General features: G+C 46.8%; 1 protein-coding gene across 1 annotated transcript in view; it reads right to left on the bottom strand.

Moving 5' to 3' along the window:
• The window catches only part of CASZ1 (castor zinc finger 1), a 206000-nt gene extending 186766 nt beyond the window's left edge, over positions 1–19234 (bottom strand). The window contains exon 1 of the mRNA XM_056865103.1: positions 19110–19234. The gene's annotated coding sequence lies outside the window, so the exon portion shown is untranslated. The remainder of the gene's footprint in view (positions 1–19109) is intronic.
• Between the last annotated feature and the right edge of the window lie 4785 nt (positions 19235–24019).

Genomic DNA, 24019 nt, shown 5'->3' with positions numbered 1-24019 from the left:
GGGACACCCAACTATCTAGCATATTGCTGTTAAAATGTCTGCAAAATTTAATACTCTTGGCATGCCATCTAATCAGTCCTTGGAAACCAGAGGGTTTTTTTCCCTTCTCCCCCCCTCCAGTTCTCTGACTGTTTCAGACCTCCTGCTTTGGGGCTGGGTTAATTTTTCTCCCCTACCCCACCAGATTACAAACTTTGTTCATGTGGGTTATTTAAATTTGAAAGGGGGTTGGGTTGGTGGGAGACAGCTGTTCCTTGCGCTTTGAAAAAGGGAAAAAAGTTTGCAAAGACTACTTCACTCCGCTGAGCTGCTGTCTGATCAAATGGAGGCCTACAAGATGGTATGGAAGCGTGCACGTCTGCCTGGCAGATGTGGGGAAGTGCATTTGCACGTGAATTCAGCATATACAGGGGAAGTGTGGGAGTTAACAACATAGGAGCTGCTGTGATGGATCAAAAGTCCACCTAGATCATCCCTCTCTGACAGTGGCCAAGTAATTAACTCTGGGTGCTCAGAAGCTGGGTGGGAAACGTGGCCCCCATCCTGTTTGCCCCCAGCACTTGGCAATCGGGATAACTACCCATGAAGACAGAGAGGCAATTCCTATCACATATAATAGCCATGGAGAACCCTGTTCTTGGGTTGGTCATACAGTGGGAATGGCTTCCACACATCGATTACACTGTGTGTGAAGAAATACTTTCTAGTTTCTTCCCCCAAGCAATTCTGATGGAAAGATTTCTTAAGTTCTACAGAATTACTTCTGTAGTCATTACGTGCATATCCGTGTCTGCACACGGTGAGAGTGTGGCACAGCGGCTAGAGCATTTGGCTTAGAAGTGGGAGGGTCAAATCCTCAGCTTGCCAGGGGGCCTCAGGCAAAACCACTGGCCTACCTGGCAGGTTTGTTGCAAGGCTATAAAAAGTCACTTTGCATTTGCTGGAAGACGGATAGGACAAACGTTCAACAAACAAGGAGGGACCACGTTCTGCCACCAGGGGACCCACATCAAGAATTTCATCATTGCTTCATTCTGTTTCTATGCTATAGGTGATCAAGCAATCTGGAATAAGTTGGCAAAAGAAGGATGCACTACGGGAGCAGAACCCTGAGAACAGAAGAGGCCAGATTCTGCACCAGGTTGCTCATTTGCAACGCCATGAAAGTTCAGCTGGGGCTGCTGCAGATGCACATTTCCAGACCTGGAATGCACTGCTTTGCATTCAACTGGTGGCTATCAGGTGGGCCTTGGCTCACAACCACGCTTGTACATGTGCATGGTGCATCTGCAATATTGTGCATGCACTGGAGGGGAGAAGGCTGGGGATGAGACAGAAGAAAAACTAATCGGAGGTGGGGAATGAGAAAGTGCTTCTTCTCTGACAATCCTTATTGAATCGGACAGCTGCCTGAGCTACGGCACAGCATGAAAGGAAACAGGTCTCCGGAGACCCCCCCACACAACATGTGTTGCCTCTTTTGTGTGTGTCGTGAGAGCTCAGCTTGGAGAACAGGGTTGAGCGTTTCCCAAATCGTGGCTTCAACTCCAACTATTAACCATTGTGTAGTTCCCCCCACCCCGTACGCTAGGTGCAGTACTGAATGCTGAAATGGCATGGACATGTATACTCGCACTGCAGCCAGAGAATCTCGTGATCTTAGGCCATATTCATACCCACACACACACAAGGCTGTAAGCATTCTACCCATCTGCCCAACAACATCATTCAGACTGTGAGTTCCTTAGGCAGGACTGTTTCTTTTTGCTTATCTCATTCTGTAAAACACCATGGAGATTGAGATGGCACAGTATACACAAGCAGACCATTCTGTACTGGCTATGGAATCTCAACCTACTTTAGAAGTTGTCAAGTTTCTAACCCTTATGAAGAAAGTGTATGAGCAATGCTGGGTGAAGCTCAGAAGGGGGGGCAGGGCGGGAAAAAGTAGGATTTCCAGCAGCCAGGAGATGGAGCATCAGAGCCTTTTCTTCCCCATGAAGATGCATAAATTATGCAAATTAATCATATTTCCTACAGTGGCCAAAGAGTTGCCTCAAAATCCCAATTTCCCAACAAAAAATCCCTAATGGGGCCTGAACTTGCTGAGACTGAGGGGGAAAAACATCTTGAGGTCACAGTTGATAATGAAAGTTTCAACCCAGAGGGATGCAACGGTGAAAAAGGCAAATTTTATATTCGGGACTGAGCCAGTGTGGTATAGCAATTAAGGTACTGGACCAGGACCTGGGAAACCCAGGTTCAAATCCCCACTTGCACCATGGAAGCTTGCTGGGAGACCTTGGGCCAGTCACACACATTCAGCCCTGACCCTGGTTAGTACCTGGATGAGAGACCTTCAATGAATATCGGGGCATGACTCGGAGGGAGGCAGTGGCAAACCACCTTAGAAAATAAAATAGCCGATATTATAATGCCTCTTTATAGATCTATAGTGCAGCCTCATTTGGAATACTGTGTACAGTTCTGATCTCAAAAAGGGCATCACCGAGCTGAAAAAAATATAGAAGAGGGCAACCAAGATGATTGGGGGCGGGGGGGGGGGCTGGAACACCTTCCCTATGAGGAAATGCTAAAGAGTTTAGAAAAGAGATGACCGAGGGGAGACATGATAGAGGTTTATAAAATTATGCACGGGGTGGAGAGTGTTGACCAAGAGAACTTTTTATCCCTCTCCCAAAATACCAGAACTCGAGGGCATCCAATTAAACTGATGGGCAGTAAATTCAGGGCGGACAAAAGGAAATACTTCTTTATATAGAAAGTGCTTAAAATGTGGAATTCACCGCCAAAGGATGTAGTGGTGGCCACAGGCATAGACAACTTTAAAAGGGGATTGGACAGATTCATGGAGGACAGGCCTATCAGTGGCTTTTAGCCATGGTGACTAAAGGGAGCCTCCACATTTAGAAGCAGTCTACCTCTGAATACCAGTGCCAGGACACAACATCAGAGGAGGGCCTTGGCCTCTATGCCCTGTTTTTGACCCGCCAGATGAACTGGTTGGCTACTGTGTGAGTCAGGATGCTGGACTACATGTGGTCCAGCAGGGCTCTTCTTATACTTCTGGGAAGCCCACAAATGTAGCACAAAGGTCTTCTCAGGTTGCTGCCCCCTAGCTTCTGGTGGTCAGAGGCACACTGCCGTTGAGCATGGAGATTTCATTTATCAAGCATGATTAGTAGCCATCAAGACACCTCCCCTTTTTTCATTTCTTTAGTCACCTTCTACTAACAGCAAACTCCCAAACCACCAGAGAGGTGGTAGCTGAGTGGCTTTGAATGCATAAAGTCCCAGGTGTGGTCCTCTGCATCTCCAGTTAAAGGATCAGAGGTAACAAGTGTTGGGGAAAGTACCTCCTTTGCTCAAGATCTCAGAGAGCCACTGCACTGACTACCCTGAGCTAGAAGGAGTTAAGGCAGATTCAAACGTTCATTACACCTCCACAAAGCAGACAGAAAGACCAAGGTAGGAAGGGCTTTGATGGAGTGTAAGAAAGACAGGGAAAGAAGCAGGCAGGAACACAGCCGGACCAAAGCTGATCATACAGTTATGGGGAGAGCTGAGAACTCATCTCTGGAACCTTCCCAGTTCCACCGAAACTCCATGCAAAAGTTAATTGCAGAGGAATCCAATAAAAGTGGAAAACCCTATAGGGTGTAAACTGTTCAAAGTCTTTAATTATACCTAGAAAAAATGTATAGGCACATACACAATGTGGTTACAGAGAGAAGAAAAAGGAACAAGAGTGGACTTCCTTGAGGTATCTTTCTTGTTTAAAAACAGCAGTTTAGTGCCAAGAAAAACAAACCTGCAACTTGCAGATTCAAAAATTCTTATCCGACCAACAAATTCCACACATTGTAGGGCAGAGGAATTACCGCTTGCCTTGATCCTCAAGTTCAGCCCTGCTACTCTGAGATGCCCAAGTGCAAACCAATGTTTAAGCAGACCCTCATGAAGCTCCTCTAAAGTCCTCAACAATCAGCCACTAATTCCTGCACAGGCTCTGTTCCTCATGCTTTACAAAGCTCGGGAATCTGCAATCCTATGCTACTGTGAAATTCAGAAATGGGTGCAGATTTTAGTCTCCTAAGAACCACAGCATTCCGTTTGTTCTTCTTAAATAAAGTTTCCAGTCCTTAAGGACTGCCAAGATAGGTCTGGGGAAAAAAGTACAGAGAATATCTGGTGAAGATAGAAAAGGGGCATACATGTGTATGTGTACATGCATGCATGGAACATGCTCAGGATTCCTAGCGACAGAACCAGTTTCGTGTCGGTATGGTTGGGCACCTGCTGAGGCCCACAGGCTGGCACGGGGCCCAACCCCACCAGAAGATGCTGGGTTAATTTCCCATTTGCTGATAGGAGAAGCGACATGAGGCAGCTGAGGAAGCAGAGCTCGGGAGAACTGGGCTCTGCTGCCTCCTCCAGGCCCCCCTCACAATCAGACCCTGCGGAATTGCAGGGACTCCTCCTAGATCCACAGGCACTGATGGGGCCCAGAACTGTGCTCCTTCCTTTTCAGTGTAGCCATTGGGGGTACAAAGAAGGTAACAAAGGGGCCATACGGGAGGGCAGGAGAACAGAGACACACTTTAATCCCTTGATGGCTCACAGCCAAGTGTGCGAACCGTCTCCATTGAGAAAACCGTTTGAGCGGATATGGGGAGATGGCAATTTCTGGCTATTTCCTTCCAGCAGATCATCTCACATACAAGTCACTGCTTGATGTTAGAGACAACGAGCAATGAACATATGTCTGTGAACTGGTCTTAAAACGCTCTTTCCTGAAGCATCCAACACAGGGAAAGATTGAAGCCACCTAAGAAATGTTATCAGTTTAGGGTTCATCTTTAAACATCTTTAGCCGCTCTGAGCCCGACCTTGGGGTTGGGGAGGGTGGGGTCAAAATGCAATAAAATAAATAAATAAACTCATTGCACCCAGAAGGAAAATATCTGACAGGACCCACTGTGATCTCTAAGGGAGAGCTGATTTGCAGATTTTCAGCTCAAATCTGCTGCTTACACATTAGCTCCTGAAGGATAAGGCGTTTCTCAAAAGAGGGGGGTTGGCAACTGGTCCGGTTCCCGTCAGAACCAAGCCTGCCTGTTCTTCCTCTCCCAGGTAGAACACAAAGGGTTGAGACCTGATCGCCAGCTTAGTGAGAAATGCTGTCAGTGAAAGAACAAGGCAGAAGAGGAAAGAAGGGTGGAAAGAGTGGGGCAGAGGTAAACAGAGCCGTTTTACGCAAAGAGAAACGGACAGGAAAATATTTCAGTAGGCCATAAATTTGGATTTCTAATTACTTCCTGGTGTTTTTCAGCACTCCTCAGTCAAGTCTGATTAAAATTCCTTTCCGAAAAGGAGTTGTCGTGCGTGGTGTCAAGTCAAGGAGCAAGAGCCACGAAAGCCTTGGTGCTGGAGAAGGCGGGTGAAAGAGGCAGAAATGGGAGCCTCACACGCCACTCCAAAGACAGAACGGGACTGGACCCAGCCTGAGCAGCACCCCGTGCTCCAGCAGCCAGAAAAGCAGGATGTAAAACCAGAGCGGGCCGTCGGTGGTCACTGGGCCCTTTTTCCTGCTGCTTTGCTCCTTAATATAAAATGCCAAATCACAATAAATGAACGTGTTTCAGTATTGGGGGGGGGGGGGCAGGGGAAGGACTCTGCAGGCTTTCCTCTTTCTTTCTTTTTTTTAAGCCAATAACTTTATTCCCCTTTAGGAGTCTGAAGTTCAGCTTAAGGGAGCAGAACTCTGGCTACCCCCCCCCCACACCTTCATCTCACTTGCTGCCCCCCCCCCATCCAATCAGGCAAATGAATGCCAATGCAAAAAAAAAAAAAAAAGCACATTTCTTATTCCTAAATTTGTTATAACTAGGGTTGCCAGGCCCCTCTTCGCCACCGGCGGGAGGTTTTTGTGGCGGAGTCTGAGGAGGGCGGGGTTTGGGGAGGGACTTCAATGACGTAGAGTCCAATGTTGCCAAAGCGGCCATTTCCCCCAGGTGAACTGATCTCTATCGGCTGGAGATCAGTTGTAATAGCAGGAGATCTCAAGCTAGTACCTGGAGGTTGGCAACCCTAGTTAAGGCAGCATCTGAGGTGAAAAGCCAGCAGCCGCTGGTGATCGGCAGGTGCCCGAAACAGGCGGCAGGTCAGCCTCAACGGAAGATTGCTGGTCTTAAGGATGGATCTACCCGGGAGCTTGCCACTTTCAAACCAGAGCAATACCGCTTGCCTGCTTATTTGCACCCGATTGCCTTCCACTGATGGGATCTTCTTATCACACGTACCCAGATTCCCAATGGACTCTGGGCCCTCAACACACTTGCACGCTCCTCGCTATACTGTTGCCTCTGAGGTTCTGCCCCCCTTCCCCTCTGCATGAGACCTTTTGATGAAACTGCCCCTGAGCTACAGCCCCTCTCCCCTTCTCGTCTTCCTTCACGTCTTCCTCCCCATTCCCAGGGACCAGGCAGTCTTGTTCAAATGAATGTCTGGGCTCTGCATGCCTCTTGCAGCCATTCCCACAGGTGCCTTCTCACATTGGGCGCCCGCCCCGTCCTTCAATCTCTCCTGGGACAAGCCTAGAGGGGCTGCATCCGGCTGCCCTGGCTGTTCCCGAGCCCTCACGTGCTCACGCTGCAGCAGGCTTCCTTCTTTATTAATATGCTATTTATCACCAGTGTTGGCTTTTAATACTGTTTTGGCTTAATGTCGTTAATGAAATATAAATACCCAGCGCTAATGATGTTGGTCAGGAGGCAGGACGGGCAATTGGCAAGATTGCAGGAAGGACGCCAAACCGCTTCTCCGTGCATGTGCGCGCGCCTGTGTGTGTGTGTATGTGTAAGAAGACACAAGGATGCAGCTAGAGGCCTAGGAAGAAACAGATACCCTCCAGAAACATCTGCTGCCAGAGACTGCGTGTGGGGGTCTAGATGAGTCAATGGGGACCAGGGCAGCAGCAAAGCCCCGAAGGACACATACACATGAACACGTGAAGCTGCCTTATACTGAATCAGACCCTTGGTCCATCAAAGTCAGTGTTGTCTACTCAGACCGGCAGCGGCCCCCCAGGGTCTCAGGCAGGGGTCTTTCACATCACCTCCTTGCCTAGTCCCTTTAACTGGAGATGCCAGGGATTGAACCTGGGACCTTCTGCATGCCAAGCAGATGCTCTATCACTGAGCCATGGCCTCTCCCCAGTAAGGCATGGAAAGGGCTTGGCTTTACAGGGTATATAGGAGTCACAACTGCCTCCATGGCTGGCCAAATGGAAACAGGGTTCTGCCCTTGACTGGAGGCCATATCCTGTTGTTAGAAAGGACTTCTGATGCACTCACTCCTTAGCACCAGCTTGCTTGGTCAGAGCAGGAGTCCACCCAGTGAATGTCTGGGGCCAGCCAGATGCCTCGAGGAAACTCCCGCGCAAGGGACGGGGGAGAAGGGGGGCTCCGACCAGCCCACGACAGACGCTGCTTCAAGGACAGCCAGGTTCTATGTGGAGTCAAGGGGCTTGGTGTGGGAGACTGCGGCTCACACCCGCTTTCCTATGCAGCTCCCCAGGGGGGGCCTGAGGGCCAGTCATCTACCTCACAGGGATGTTGTGAGGATAAAATGGGATGACAACAACATTCCGAGCTGCTTGGTGGAATGACAGGCAACAAATGTGATGTGTAAGTAATAAATACAAAACAAGGCGTCTTTAGATCTGGTGCAGCCTATACACACCCACACTTGTCCTGGACTCCCCCAAATCCCCCTGGCCTATTAGTTTTCTTCTTTTATACCGTTCCTCTCCCTCCCATGAGCTGTAAATCCCTTTCAGACTTTCCCCACCCCTGCCGCGACCCTCTCCCCCCCCTTCCCCAATGTCACCCCCAAAGCCTCCAGGGAGCACGGGACTCATTTGCTGGGGGTTTGGCCTGACTCATCTCAGCAGCTAATCCCTCGGGTGTCTCCTGTCAGATTATTAATTAGCTAAAGCGGATCGGCCCTGGAATAACATGCGGTGGGACCTCAGATAAAACAGGACGGCATGAGGCCAGGCGTGTGGCTGTTTAAAGAGGCAGGAAAGCATTTCTCACACTTGCCTTCAGTCAGGGGTCAGGGGGCTAGCCTCTCCCCTCTCCTGTCATTTACTCTAGAAATGTAGCACGTGGGTTTGTGTGACAGTATAAACTCAAGTGCAAACAAGACCAGATCCATGTTTGAAGATGCACAGGTGAAACGTTTGTTTGTTTCCCCATCTCCAGGCTAGCTTCCGAATCCTAGATGCTTGTTCTCTCTTTGTCCTTTCAACAAAATGACATGTATTGTGTTTTTCCAGGCGTTAACCTCCTGAACCTGCAAGATTCAGTCCTGGGACTTGCTTCACATCTCCCTGAGCATGTGCAGAGTGTGTTTTCTTCACCACCAAATAAGCCCCCTCCTCCCTTTAACACATCAGGGAGGCTGGGTTCTTGTTAAGGTTTCAAGAAGGGCTGATTTCTAGCACCCCTTTAAGTTAACTCCCCATGCAATTCCTTCCTTAATTTTTAATTTAATTTTATTACCCATTTACACAATGGATACACATAACCATATATTAGCAAAACAGAACAAGTTTCTTATTTTGTGTTTGCCTTCTCTGATTAATTTTATTAATCTTCACAACTGTCCCAGCAAGGCTGCTAGGACTGCAGCGCTGGATCTGGTCTACTGAAACGTGAAATCTTCTAAGGAAAGGCTGTTAGCCCTAATGAAAAGCACAGGGGCTCAAAGCCAGCTTGCCATGGATGAGGGGGGCCCACAGTGGCAAGCGTTTCCTATAGCTACCATGCATTTGCCCTGACCTGGACAGCTCCTGGCTAGCCCGATCTCATCAGATCTTGGAAGCTAAGCTAAGTCAGCTTCGGTTAGTACTTGGATGGGAGACCACCAAGGAAATCCAGGGTTGCTACACGGAGGCAGGCAATGGCAAACCACCTCTGAACATCTGTTACCCTGAAAACCCAACAGGGTCACCGTAAGTTGGCTGGAACTTGATGGCACTTTCCACCACCAGCCAGAGTGGTGTAGTGGTTAAGAGCGGTGGTTTGGAGTGGTGGACTCTGATCTGGAGAACCGGGTTTGATTCCCCACTCCTCCACATGAGCGGTGGAGGCTAATCTGGTGAACTGGATTTATTTCCCCACTCCTACACACGAAGCCAGCTGGGTGACCTTGGGCAAGTTACAGCTCTCTTGGAGCTCTCTCAGCCCCACCTACCTCACAGGGTGTCTGTTGTGGGGAGGGGGAGGGAAGGTGATTGTAAGCCGGTTTGATTCTCCCTTAAGTGGTAGAGAAAGTCGGCATATAAAAACAAACTCTTCCTCTTCCTCTTCATCTTCCACCCAGTTATTGCAAGAACAGGTCCCAACACTTTCCTGTCAGGGTCAAAAGACTTCAGTGTTGGCACGTCAATGAACCCACCAGGTTTTCGCTACCTCCTTTTCAGCTCTATTGGCAATATTTATAAATGATTTTTGTGAACCTTGAGTGTTTAGAATGGGGTAGCTAATGTGTGTGGAAGACATCAGTCAGACAGAAGGTGGCAAATGAGCCCCAAGCACCATGTTCACACATACAGCAATGTCAGAGGGTACAACTGGCTTAACACACAGGTCATCTGCAAGTCTCTACAGAAGTGGAGGCAGGAAGTTCTGCCGTTACACAGAGATACCACTGCAACTTGTCTGCAGGAAGATCAGCTCCAGGCTGGTGGAGGCTGCTTCTGGGGATCAGATCTCCCCCTCCCACACACGCTCCCAGTTTTGGATTGCTTCTGATTCAAACTGGCGAAGCTGAAATATTGCGTTACAATGGCACTAAACCTTCATTACCAGCTCTTAACACAGATTACTTAGAAAAGGGGGAGTGAAAAGGGGGGACACTTTAATTGCTTTTCCCCATTAGCATTTCTGGAGGAGAAGACACTGATTAATTTGAAGAGGCATTTCGCCACCAAGACCCTCATAACCCCTTCCCCAAAGCACGGGGCAAGCCGGTGAGACCCCTTCTCAGACACCATCATCCTCAACGAGAGAACACCCCAGGGTCCTTTTCTGGAGCTGGAAAGCAAGAATCCCCCAACATTTCCAGAGAAGGAGGGGGGCAAGTTTTTGTGGGGGAACGGATAGAAGTAACAGAGTGAAGCAAGGATAGGGAAGACAACCTAGTTTTGTTTCCAGAAAGCTCATAAAGAAAGAATTCGTTACCAACCCTGCACATCAACCATGGAACACTTGCATGGTGGGGGATTCTGGGAAACATTTTGTGGTGCACACTCATGTCCTGCAGGGTCCTATCCTGAGCTGTAGGACCTTACCATTGGACTATGTGAGAAGAAGAAGTTCCCTCAAATTCACCCAACATTGCCTCCAGGCAAGCTGACTTCCAAGGACCTGTCCTCTATTTCTGGTCTTCCCACTGGAGAAACCCAGTACTTCATGGAACATAGTTTGAAAACCACTGCCTTAAATGTATGTGTGTGTGTGGGTGCACGCGTGCGCGCGTGCATGTGTGCATACACAGGGCCCATGCAGGAGCAGATGGGAGAACGAATATACTTTACAGAGGTCTGGGGTCCAGCCCAGTATGTAAGTTCATTACCATAACACTGTTTTATTTCAGGAATAAAACAGACATTTCTTTTATGATTCATGAGATTGTATCATGGGATGGGTCTCTACTTGTTTGAGGGGCACATTACAAACTTGTACTTGGTCCAGAAAAATGATGTGCTGCATATGCAAGCGTGTGAGAGATCCCAGCATTGACATAATCAGAGAGACTGATATGCTACACCCCAGAAAATGGAAATCCAGCCTCTCCTTGTAGCCATTCTGTATTTCTGGAGAACAGAACAGGAGACTAAGGTCATGTTAAGCCAGAAGGTATAAGAAGCCCTCCAGCTAACCCAGCAAGCCTACTAGCTCAGAACAGCTGGACTGACTTATTCCGGTTTTCTCTATGGCCACATCTACTAAAACTGAAGTTTTGGGATACAGCCATCTTGAGCACAACCCCCAAATTAACTCATGCTGGAATTCTGCAGAGAAAGAAATACATAAAAAAACATAAGCAGACACATCAAAGTTAGTCTTTTTATGATTTCATCATCAACTGAGTTCTCGGAACTGCACATTTATAGGGTGTTATGTCTGGTAATATGTCTTGCACATTTTGCTTTCAGAGGTCCGAAAGATGGATCCTTTGAATAGTTAAACCTAATTGGCAGAAACACTGAACGCATTTGTGTCTTTATAGCCAATTCTCACTTTGAACGCTGGTCTAAAAATTACCTGTGCATAGATCTCAAAAAGCTGTCCTGGTCTTTTGCGGGGTAGGACTGTCCTAGTCTCAATGGACCAACAGTCAATGTTCAATAGTCTGAACAAAGGGGGTATGTCCATTCCAAGAAGGCATTCTGCTTAGGTACAGCTGCCAATTTTCTATCACTCACAGGTTCAGGCTGCCATATGGGGAGGGGCTGTGGCTCAGTGGTAGAGAATCTGCTTGGCATGTAGAAGGTCCCAGGTTCAATCCCTGGCATCACCAGTTAAAGGGACTAGGCAAGTAGGTGATGTGAAAGACCTCTCTGCTTGAGGCCCTGGAGAGCCGCTGCCGGTCAGAGTAGACAATACTGACTTTGATGGACCAAGGGTCTGATTCAGTAGAAGGCAGCTACATGTGTATCCTCATGTCTATATTCTGCAGCACCCACATGGATTTAAAAATGGCACACTCGTGTCTAGAATTACAGACTGTTAGTTGATCTCCCCAGTCCAAGTGCCCTCTGGAAGTGACTTGGGCCCTGATCACAGAACCCATTCCTTCTCAGAAGAGCAGCAGTGGCAAAGTTGAGTTTGCTTTCAGCAACTCTGCTTTCAGCAACTAAAGTTGATACCAGACCTATTGCATCACTGCAATTTAAGGCTCATCCTTGCCTTTTTATTTTGCAATAACTCAAGCAAACATTCAATACACAGTCAAGTAGGTATTAATGTCTGTGGGAAGGGCAGAATTTATAGATAAGGTTCCCGGAACACAGCTGGGTAGAACTGACACACAAGTTACATGGCAAAAAAAAAAATTACGACAGTAACAGAATCTGGAGAAAAACAACAACAGCATAGCCTTGATTTGCTTTTCTAAACCAAGCTTCTAGTCCTTATGGACAGAATCAGGGGATTTTAGGGCCCAACACAGGCCTTGGTGAGCCTACCTTAGTCAAACCCTCTGGTCATTTTGCACACTAATCCTAGGTCTGTGCGGGCTGGCTAATTATTGAGAAGAAACACACTCTGAGAAGAAACACACACCCCCCCCTCAATTTAACCTAACCATAGCAGTGAGTCTAAGATCCTAAGACGGGTCCTGTTCTCAGTGAAGTACTATTAAAGAGTCTCTCCTCATCCATGGTTCAAGATATCTCGAGACAGGGACACAGAGACCAGACATTGCAGGGTCTTAATGAATACACTGCCTTCTCTCTTTCCCCTCCCTCTGTTCAGCTCTCTGCAGCCGTCAACCAAACATCTGATCGAAGGCCTGGGGGAGGGAGTTTAGAACTGTCCAGTCTGGTTATGAGTGAAGGTCACTGATCCAACGCAGACTAGGGATGTGGAAAAACAGGAGAGAGGAAATTTTTAAAAAAATAGAAACGCTGGGGCATGGGGAGTGAGGGGGGGGAGAGAGAGAGAGAGAGAGAGAGAGAGAGAGAGAGAGAGAGAGAGAGAGAGAGAGAGAGAGAGAGAGAGAGAGAGAGAGAGAGAGAGAGAGAGAGAGAGAGCTAACAGCAAGGAACAAAGAAATGGCTGGACTGCAGTTTCACACTCCAAGACCCAAGGGCTGCTGTCAGCCCCGTCCTTCATGCTCACATCTTGTCACACTAGAGGTCAGGTCTCCCAAGCGTTCCTGGAGAGCTGAGTTGATCCATATGGCAGGCAATATGTTAACAATATGGATCGGTGGAAGGCTGGGGCCTGAGCAGATGGATGCGACAACCCTGTGCTCTGTGGCATCTTCATCCTCCTTTCTCCTTTGCAGACTCATTAAAAAAACCAAAACTTTGAAGCTCAAGTGACTGTGGAAGCAAAAGCACTTCACACATGAAGCTGTCTTCTACTGAATCAGACCGTTGGTCCATCAAGGTCAGTCTGGTCTACTCAGACAGGCAGTGCCTCTCCAGGATCTCAGGTCTCTCACCTAGCCTACCACCGGATCCTTTTAACTAGAGATGCCGGGGATTGAACCTGGGACCTTCTGCGTCCCAAGCAGATGCTCTGTCACTGAGCCACAGCCCCTCACTTGATAGGCAACAAGGCAGCCCTTTTCTGGGCTATCTAGCGGTCATGGTCAGCACACTGCAGGTGCAAGAGAACTAGCAGGCAAACCCAACCTACCTTCAACAGCAAATTAAAACACTTAGTGCCTGGAGAGGGCATTTCAAGCATTCAAAGTCCTTCTTAGAATCATAGAGTTGGAAGGGACTACCAGGGTCATCAAGTCCAACCCCCTGCACAATGCAGGAAATTCACAACTACCTCCCCGCCCCACACCCCCAGTGACCAGAAGATGGCCAAGATGCCCTCCCTCTCATCATCTGCCTAAGGTCACAGAATCAGCATTGCTCACAGATGGCCATCTAACCTCTTCTTAAAAACCTCCATGGAAGGAGCGCTCACCACCTCCCGAGGAAGCCTGTTCCACTGAGGAACCGCTCTAACTGTTAGAAAATTCTTCCTAATGTCTACATGGAAACTCTTTTGATTTAATTTCAACCCGTTGGTTCTGGTCCGACCTTCTGGGGCAACAGAAAACAACTCGTACTTGAAGATGGTTATCATATCCTCTCTCAGTCTTCTCCTCTTCAGGCTAAACATACCCAGCTCCTTCAACCTTTCCTCATAGGACTTGGTCTCTAGACCCCTCACCATCTTTGTTGCCCTCCTCTGGACACGTTCCAGCTTGTCTACATCTTTCTTAAATTGTGGTGCCCCAAACTGAACACAGTACTCTAGGTGAGGTCTAACTAGAGCAGATCCTTACAACAGCCCTGTTAAGTAATGACATCCTTGGCTGGGAACAGATTGGCTTCAGAAGGGGTTGGTCTGCCATGGACCACTGTTCAGTGCTCTCCCATCTAGCCGAGAAATATTCCTCCCCCCGAAATGGCACCCTTTATGGCGGGTTTTATGGATCTTAAGGGAGCTTTTGATACCATCCCAAGGGAGAGGCTATGGTTGAAACTATCACATTCTACTATGGATAGGAGGTTACTATGGCTTATTCAGCAATTTCATACTGACCTCACAGCTCAGGTTCGCTGTGGCAACCAAGGAGAACTAACCGAGCCTTTTGAACTGGCCAAGGGAGTTAGACAAGGTTGCCTCCTTGCTCCTCTTTTGTTTAATTTATACCTGAATGATATGGCAACCAATTTCTCAGAGTCTTGCCACCCCCCAAAGCTTAAAAGCCATTCCACCCCGATTCTACTCTATGCTGACGATGCAGTTCTCCTGTCCCGCACAAGAATTGGTTTGAAAAGATCTTTGCAAACTTTTTCTGAGTACTGCTCTAGGGAAGGTCTTAAAATAAACCATCATAAATCTAAGATCATGATCTTCACTAAGAGGAGAAAAATGCCTCTTTCTCGCTGGGTAATGGATGGCTTTGAGGTTGACCAAGTCAAGGAGTTTGTTTACCTTGGCATTCTGTTTTCCCATAACCTAAATTGGAATGCCCATCAAAAAGCAGTGTCCAACAAAATTAAACCTGGGGTTGGTGCTATTGTCAATTTTTTTCACACCAAAGGTGGCAAATATATTCCAAGGGCTATTCAGGTTTTTAACCTGAAAATTACCCCAATTATCCTCTTTGGTGTTGCCATCTGGATTACAGTCATCAATGAATCTATAGATCGTCCACTGCTTCAGTTCTTATGAAAACTCCTAAATGCCCCTCGATGTGTTGCTGACGTTACTCTTCTTTCCGAGTTTGGCGAAATGTCACTTGAAGCTAGGGCGTGGTTGGCCGCCTTTAAACTCCACCTTAAACTGTGCTTTAGCACTGAGGGGTTCCTAGCTTCTCTGAAGCATGACTCTTTCAAATCCTCATGGCAAAAAATCTTAGATGAGAAACTGGCGTTGCTGGGCTTCTCACAGGATATGTTATCAGATCTTGGGAAAACTGAAGCTTTTGCCAAAATTAAAGAGCGCATTAAAGAGCTCGATTATAACAGCACTACTTTTCGTGCTCGTCGCGTCTGTTCATCCCAGTTCTTCGGATTACCCCCTCCACGTGGTCTGCCTGCCTATACATATTATCTGACAACTCCTCGTCTCTGTAGAGCTTTTTGCTTGGCTAGATTGAATGCTAACCCTTCTATGGTAATGCAGGGCAGAATTCTGAATATACCATACTCAGACAGGATCTGCTCTTGCTCTTCTGGCTCTATTGACACATTAGCCCATGCCCTTTTGGAATGCCGCTTTTACGAGGAACTTCGATTGCACTATATTTCTCCCCTTTTAATATACAAATCCAATGCCTCTGTGACTGACATAATGCCTTTTTTACTAAGCGACAGGGACCCCAAGGCTACATTGTCAGTGGCAAGATTTGTTTCAGTCCTTATATCCCTCCAACACTAGATATATGCTGCTCAAGATCAATTGATCAAGGAGCTTCTAAGGGATAAAAGGAAAGGTTAAGGTTCATCAGTATTATTACCCCAATTCTGCAGTCGGAAGGGCTGCCATTCGGGGAACAGTGGCTTGGCTAAGTCCAGAGGGTAAGTGTGCAGCTGAAGCGAGACCTGGACCAAAAGAATTCCCAGCTCACAGCCCAGGTACTCACAGCCACTAGGCAAGAGTACAATGAATGGTTATGGATCCCAGAATAGTCACTTCCTCTCTGAACTCTCATACCATATACAAAATTCTTCTCAATCACTTGAGTAGTGCTGCAGGATAAGCAGTGGCAAATTAATCAAATTCAAATTCAATACCTTTATTGGCATAAAAGGCAAATTAATCAGCTGATATGCAAGCTATCCCCCCAGTTGCCTATTCGATTTTCTCCGCTTCTCATCTGCCGGGACCCAAATGTTCCCTGGAAGAGTTGGTAAAGCCAATCTCCCTCCCCAGGTTGAAGAACATGCACTGTCAAGAGAGACAATGATCAGGGAGGTATGCATATTGCCACATTCAGGCTCCCCACTTACAACTGGGAGGTTCAGTTGCTACAAACAAAATCCCAGAATTTGCATGCAATCTGCGAAGAACAAAGCGTCTGGGGATGTTTGCGTTCTCTCCCACCTTCGTTCACCGGCCACTCAGTGCTTTCACCAAGCAGTTCCACTCATCTGCTGTCCAAGGTGGTAGGATCCTGCAAGGGGGACTCCGCCACATGCCAGCTGAGCGTTAGAATCAGCTCAAAGATGACTCAGGCAAGATATTTATAGAGAGTTTTTACACATGCTTTGAAGTGGCTGCTTCCCTGATGTGCTTTGCTACAATTTACCAAACAAATCCTTATCCAATAATCCGCTGGACAACTGGGGCTGCAAGACTCCATGAAGCTTTCACCCTCAGTGCCCAAATGATGGAAATTCTTGTGCCCTCAGAGAACAGCCTGGAGCCTCTGGCATGGGATGTAGCTTGGGTGAAAGGGCCAATTTACACACCAGGATGATCCACAGCATAGCTGGACATCGCACAGACCCGGCAAGAGGGCCCAGCAGAAACTCAGAAGAGCCCCCACTTTGGCTTTCCACAGCCACCATGGAAGACTACGGGTGAAAACGCATGGGAGGTTTTGCCTTGGATTTGACGCTTTCTAAATGGACATTTTCCCCATCCAAATTCTCAAAACTCAACAATAAGCCCCCATGCAGAGTTTTGAGAATTTAGATGGGGGAAATGTGCATCTAGAGAGCGGCAAATCCAAGGCAAAACCTCCCATGCGTTTTCGCCCTACATTTCCCTGAACTGCTTGGGTGAAGAATTCTCCACTTTGTTCAGGCAAGAGGTTGGAAGACAAGAAGGGGCACATTCAACACGGTGCTTCTTTATTGACAGCAAACTTCCCTCTCATGACAAACCAGCAGTGATAACGATGCCCGACCTGGATGGCCCAGGCTAGCCTGATTTCATCAGATCTCAGAAGTTAAGCAGGGTCAGCCCTGGTTAGTAGTTGGATGGGAGACCACCCAGGAAGTCCAGGATTACTACGCAAAGCCAGGCAATCGCAAGCCACCTCTGAATGTCTCTTGCCTTGAAAACCATAAGTCAGCTGTGTATGTATTAAAAGGTAGCAATATATGTTAAGACAGCAATAAGAATTCTCTTGCTAGATCAGAGTAAGGGCCTATGTAATCCAGCATTGCTTCTAACAGCAGTCAAGCAAATGCTTGTGGGTAGCCACAAGATAATCCCTTGAAAAGCATCTTGAAAAGCTCGGGTGATTTTCAAGATGCCCATGTACCCCAGAGCAGAAGGAACCTTCTCGGTAAGTGTTCAAGGTTCTGGTTTGTTCCCAGCATCTGGTTTTCAGTCAGAGATACAGTGCCTCTGTACATGGAGGATCCATTGACCATCATTATTAGTAACTGCTCCTACACATATATTCTGTGAATGTGCCCTAAATGTCATCTTAGACAAAGGACATCACGCATCTTGTGCAAGTGAATTCCACAAGTTAATTACACATTATGTAAAGAGGAAGCGCTTCCTTCTTGTTGGCCACATGACCGACGGCAACCTTGAGCAAGAAAGAACCGCCGTGGTACCAAAGATGTCACGATGGGTTTCTTTCACACATGGATTAGCAGGAAGCAACAAACCACATCCACTCTCACCTGAAAAGTGAATGGAGCTGCTTGATTGACAGGGGATCTGAGGCTAAAACCCTTAATTCAAGTGCAACCCAAATGGAACTTTGATGCCAGCTTGAGAAGGTTTAAAAGTGAAGCCTATGGAACAAACCCTCAGCCACAGAGCTACAGGTACACAACTATAAAAAAGGTAAAGGTCCCCTGGGCAAGCACCGGGTCATTCCTGACACATGGGGTGACGTCACATCCCGACGTTTACTAGGCAGACTTTGTTTACAGGGTGGTTTGCCAGTGCCTTCTCCAGTCATCTTCCCTTTACCCCCAGCAAGCAGGGTACTCATTTTGCCGACCTCGGAAAGATGAAAGGCTGAGTCAACCTTGAACCGGCTACCTGAAACCAACTTCCATTGGGATTGAACTCAGGTCGTGAGCAGAGCTTTTGACTGCAGTACTGCAGCTCACCACTCTGCGCCACAGGGCTCCTACACAACTAAACATTAATTAATTAATTACAAATTAATTATGCCGGCTTCTGTGTCCTCTCCCCAAAGAACTCTAGATACTGTAGTTTGGTAAGGAACCTAAGGATCAAAAGGAGACTATTCTCTGTATCATCACAAAACTACAGTCTCCAGAGTCATGATAGTTAACTTGGTTTAAGTTGGGGCCAAACTGAAAGTGCACGGCTGCTGCTGTAATCATCCCCTGCACATCTCTATGCTGTGTGTGTGTTTTTCTGTATTTGTCTGCGCCAGCAAAGATGTGATATGGGGGGGGGGGTTTACAAAGCTGGATAGGACATGTGTGTTATTCTGTTTATAGAAGGGCACGAGAGCCTAGATGGGTGGTTACTGTTTTCAGTGTTTTCAGTGTTTAACACCATATTTAGTTTGGTCCTTGGTAAGCGCAGGTGTGGTTGCAGCTCAAAATTTCAGAGAAATGCAAATTTTCCTCCTTTAAAAAAAAAATTCAAGCTTGCAGGATACCAGACTGCATACAAGGTGATACTCATGCACAAAGTATACACTTTTTTTTTTGCATTCAAGACAATTTACTTATTTGCATTGGGTAACAATATTGAGCCGATATGATTACACACAAGCAATGACTCGACTTGTGGATTAAGGTGAGAAAGGGATACGCTTGGACCCCAAAACAGAGCTCATGCAAGATGTCCAGACCATAAACAATAACCATAAGAAAACCAGGCTGGTACCTTGTATTTAGAGATTGCTGCATCTGAAGTCCATTCCAAACCACACTTTAAGGAGAAACGTCAGGACTTATTACTCCTCGCAGGACACAGCCAGAGTCAATAGGTTCCCTATAATTGGTGATGTCTCTTTGCCCTGAGAGGAAAAAAAACCCCAAAAATATTATTTTAAATTTGTTCCCCTCCTTGTCCAGCATCATATGAACACGCCTAGTATGGAGTCAAACTGTTGGTCCAATTGACCCAGAGCTGCCTCTACTAATAGGCAGCAGCTCTCCCAGGTCTCTGGTTTAGGCTCTGCGGAGATGCCAGAGACTGCGACCTTCTGCATTCAAAGTAGGTAATACATCACGGAAGTGTGAACCTTCCATAGACTCACCACACATGTAGCCACCCACAAAATATATAGGTGGGACACATGAACCTGTCTTATTGGTTCATTTAGCTCATCTGACTAGCACTGTCTCTCCAGGATTATCAGCCAGAGAAGGGATTTTCCCCAACGCTTGCTACCCAAGACCCCTTTTCAGTCATGCTGCCGTATTAAACACACCTGAAGCTGCCTTATACTGAGTCAGGCCATTGGTCCATCTAAGTCAGTACTGTCTACTCAGACTGGCAGCGGCTCGCCAGGATCCCAGGTTAATAAGACCTTTCACATCACCAACTGATCCTTTCCACTGGAGATGCTCCCTAAAGTAATGATCCTCTTATTCTCTCATTCTTTTTGGGGGGGGGGGGAAGGCAGCAACCAAATGCCAGAGCAAGTTCCAACCTTAAAAGAGGGAAGAAAGTGTCCCAGAAAAAAAACACAAGCATTTTCTAACACCAGATTTCTCTTTCAGAAAACGACAAACAAAAACTGGGCTGTTGAGATTAGTATATGACAGGTGCCAGGCCAAAGAAAATGCAGCCTGAAGAAGTCGCAGCCCTGCAACTATCAACCTCCTTTGTGTCAATTTAAGAAAATATTGTGGTGTTTCCATGGCAATTCCTGTTTTGAATATCCACTGCACTGACTTTTTTAAAAAAAGGGCTTTTCCTGTTTGCACGTCAGCTCTAAAACCTGTAAATATTTTCTGCCTCAACGCACGTATCCTTTAAAAAAAAAAATGTAATGAAGAAAAAGAAAGTAACTCTCTTTCACCAGTGTGGAACAGAAAAATACCCCATCTGGGACACCCCAGAGTTGTGAAAATGCAGAAAACAAAACTATAAAGTGTTGGTTCTTGTAGGTTATCCGGGCTGTGTGACCGTGGTCTTGGTATTTTCTTTCCTGACGTTTCGCCAGCAGCTGTGGCAGGCGTCTTCAGAGGAGTAACACTGAAGGACAGTGTCTCTCAGTGATGAACCGATGAACTCTGACCGTGAAAGCCTTAGACAATATTATAAAGTGTTGGTTTTTCAACCCACTTTGCTTGGGAAACTCCAGCTCTCCTAGTTGGCTCGTCGCAGGACAGATGGAACTTTCCCCCCCCCCCCAGCCCAATAAAACGAAGCCAATTGACACCAGGTCATAAGGTAACTTAGTTTCTGTCTAGGATTTCCCTTTGGACACATCTGTACTATATACCTAAACTGGTTTTAAGTCAGGCTAAAAGCCAGGTTTTTTTTGCCACTGTTTCTCCTTTGCCTGTGGCAGCTGCCTGTTGGGGAGGAAAGGACATTTTGCTTCATCTGTCTGCAGTGGCGTGGAAGATTTTCCCCTTCTGAAGATGGTAAACAAGGGATGCACCAGGGATGCAGGCAGGAAATGGTCACTGTGACTATGACATTCTGAGGCACTGGCCCTTCCCATTGCAGATCTGGGTCCAGAGAACCTGGGGAACAGCTGCGTCACATGGATGCCACAAACTCAGGGTATAAATTCAGCTGGGTGAAACACACTTACAATTTAGTTTCTGTGCAAATCAGAAGGTGCACGTTTAGAGCCTCAAGCTCTAAGCAAAAAAGAGAGAGAACTTTACTTAAGCTACAAACCAATTTATGCCTTGAACTGTAGAAGTTGAGACATTCCCTTTTTTTAAAAAAACATATAGAAGGATGGCTCTCTCCCCATCCCTCTTAGGAGATGACAATTTCAGGGGTGGGAGGGAGTAATGAAGCTAGCTGAAGTCTCCCCAGTAGACATTGATCCTTTTCACACACCAGAAAGCACCTCTCTAGCACTCTTTGGGATCAGGTGAGTGTTCTTACAGCAAGACAAAAAGTTGGAAGGCTGTTTTTCAAATTAAACTTACAAGGTAGCTAACACAGGCTTTTGATTATAGGCCCATTTGAACAACAAAAACACCCAGAAGTTTGGGAAACCTACAGCCACACTGAGCACAGGTGGATGTTAACTACTGCAAACTGCTTAGAATGAATTACCTTATGGCACTCCAGTAAGACATACTCAAATACTCCAGCGCCAACCTTTTGACAAACTCTGGCCTAGGATTCCACCAGCAGCAAAGCAGTGGTTAAACTCTGAATTTCCTGGCTGTAACGGACTGGCGCCAGGCTCCAAACATTAGTATAAAGTGTAACTTTGGGGGAAGTCAGTTTCCTTTGGGATTTTGTTTCAATGTTCTCTGGAAATGTTGTATCATCCAACAGGATGGTCTGTCCAAGAGCTGCCGTTCAGGAGTTGCAAGATACATGAAAACTAAATGAAGGGGAGAATTCAAGGGATATATGCATACACGAGGCCTCTCTTTTACTCCAGGTTAATTAATCTGGAAATAAACCATTACCCCATGGCTTTTTGCAAACAATATATTTGTCCTGAGGAGAAATCGTCAGCAGATAAGGCTCAACCGATACAGCAAAGTCTAAGAATCACTGGCCCTCATGAACTCAAAGAGCGCTTTCCCCAAAATATGTGGATCAGATTTGCACACTTGCTGAAGAGCACACATGTAATTCTCCACACTATTTTGTCTTTGTGTGAGAGGTTTCCAGTTGTGAGCTAAAGATCTCGAGAAACACACTGGGGAGCTGCTCACATGAATTTCTGCCACTCACTGCATCTGTGAACCAAACTTTAGGACTGGATAAGTCCAAACTCTCCAAGACTAGGAAAGTTTTCCACGCTGGACACCACATTAAAAGGAGGCAAGGAGCCATGTCTGATAACTGGTTCTCCTCCTCTCAGACACACACGATCCACACAGCAGATCTCCACCATTATCACCTTGGCCAGACATGTCAAGCAACAATGCAGAGGGGGAAATACTCTAACCGAACTTTACAAGCAAGTTTACTCTGGGCTGCCTCCATCTTTACAGCAGACAATGGGGAGGAAGAAAGTTGGTGAAAGAGGAGGATTTACTGTACCCCCTGCGCTCTCCCCGGAGGGACTGCCTCGCCCAAGACAGGCTCTGTTATAGGAAGACAAATAAACCAGCCCAAAGCAGATTTAGAGAAATAAAAAGGAGGGGGGAGTCCAGGCCAATCCTGTTGACTGAGCTGAATCTGGTTGTTTAGCTGAGCTGTGGTTTGGTTATTTGTTAGGTTAGCATGAAATCACCTTGGTAATCTTCAGAAGGGAGAATGCAAAACTACTTGCAACTAGCATATAAACAGAAACTCACACTGCCAGAGTCTAAACAAACAGCAAAAGAGGGCAACGTCATTCATTTCAGAGGAATGTTCTTCATTGTTGCAAAAATGCATTTTGAATCGTCTTTATGGGATTTTTTTTCACTTTAACATTGCAGATTTGATGACAGGATCCTAAACTGTGAAAGGGGGAGAAACAGGGGTAACAGGATGGGATTCACTATTGTAAGACACGGTGACATCTAGTAGCTTGAAGGGTTTTGGAGAGGTTGGGGGGAGGGACTCCACGGAGGAAGAGCAGACCATCAAAGGCAGTTAGGCAGGATAGCTAAACGGAACGTGCTGTTATAAAAGGGCAGAAACCTCCCAATATCAGGAGCAGAGGACGATCCTCACAGGCAGCTCAGCTCCTCAGAGGCATCCAAATATCTGCTACCCAAGAGTGCTGGATTAAACAGAATGACCCAACAGAACTCTTATTAGACCCAAATGTCAACGTATTTGAATTCTGCTCTGCCTTTATTGATCCAGAGGGATCCTCAAGGTGGCCCAGACAAAGTGATAAAATGCCATTAATGTGGGGCTGCTTCTGTCCTTGCTGGCTTAGCAACACCTTGGTGGTGGCATTCCACCCACACCCAAGCTCTCGTTATGTCCTTCTGGTTGTCCGCAGTCCATTTTACCTGGTTTCATTCCTCAGAGTGCTGGCAATTGGATGGACAGGGGTCAAACCTCCCCACCCCACTCTCAGACTTTCATTTTCTCCGGGACTCTTGCCTTCAAAAAGTGGGCAGCCTGACACCTTTCAGAAGCTCCCAAGCTATCTCCTGTTTCTCTCTGGCACATTGCTATCAGAGGTATACTACCCCGAAACACAGAAGAACCCATTCTTCTAGCCACCAGTAGGCCTATCACCCAGGAACCCACCTAATTTTTAGCAGCCATCTGTCCTACCAGCCACCAACATTCTGTGGTAACGGATTCTCTAAGATGACTTATGCACTACATGAAGTCCATGACAGAGAGTGACTTTTGCAGGGTTTCTGGCATGACAAATGGTTCTGGTGAATGCCCCAGGACACGTCAACATTGACAGCTCACAACATTCCTTTAAAGGAAAAAAAAAAGCTGGTTTCCCCCCAGAGGTGGCAAGAGCTCTATGCTCAGGAGCATTCCCGAAACCTGTTCACCATCGTGAAAATATGTTTCTTTACAAAAGTAAATAATCTCATAAAATACTAACCATCTCTCTAGAACCTTCCAAGAGAGCTTAGTAGGTGTAAATACTGGCAAGGCAGTTAGGTTTTGTTTCAATATTGAATGATGGAAACGCCTTTCAGATGAGCCGATAAAAACCAAACATTCCTGGG

This window comes from Euleptes europaea, chromosome 19 (genome assembly GCF_029931775.1).
Source record: "Euleptes europaea isolate rEulEur1 chromosome 19, rEulEur1.hap1, whole genome shotgun sequence".
NCBI classification, from domain to species: domain Eukaryota; kingdom Metazoa; phylum Chordata; class Lepidosauria; order Squamata; family Sphaerodactylidae; genus Euleptes; species Euleptes europaea.
The sequence above is the reverse complement of the archived record's forward strand: the minus strand, read 5'-3'. Positions and strand labels throughout refer to the sequence as shown.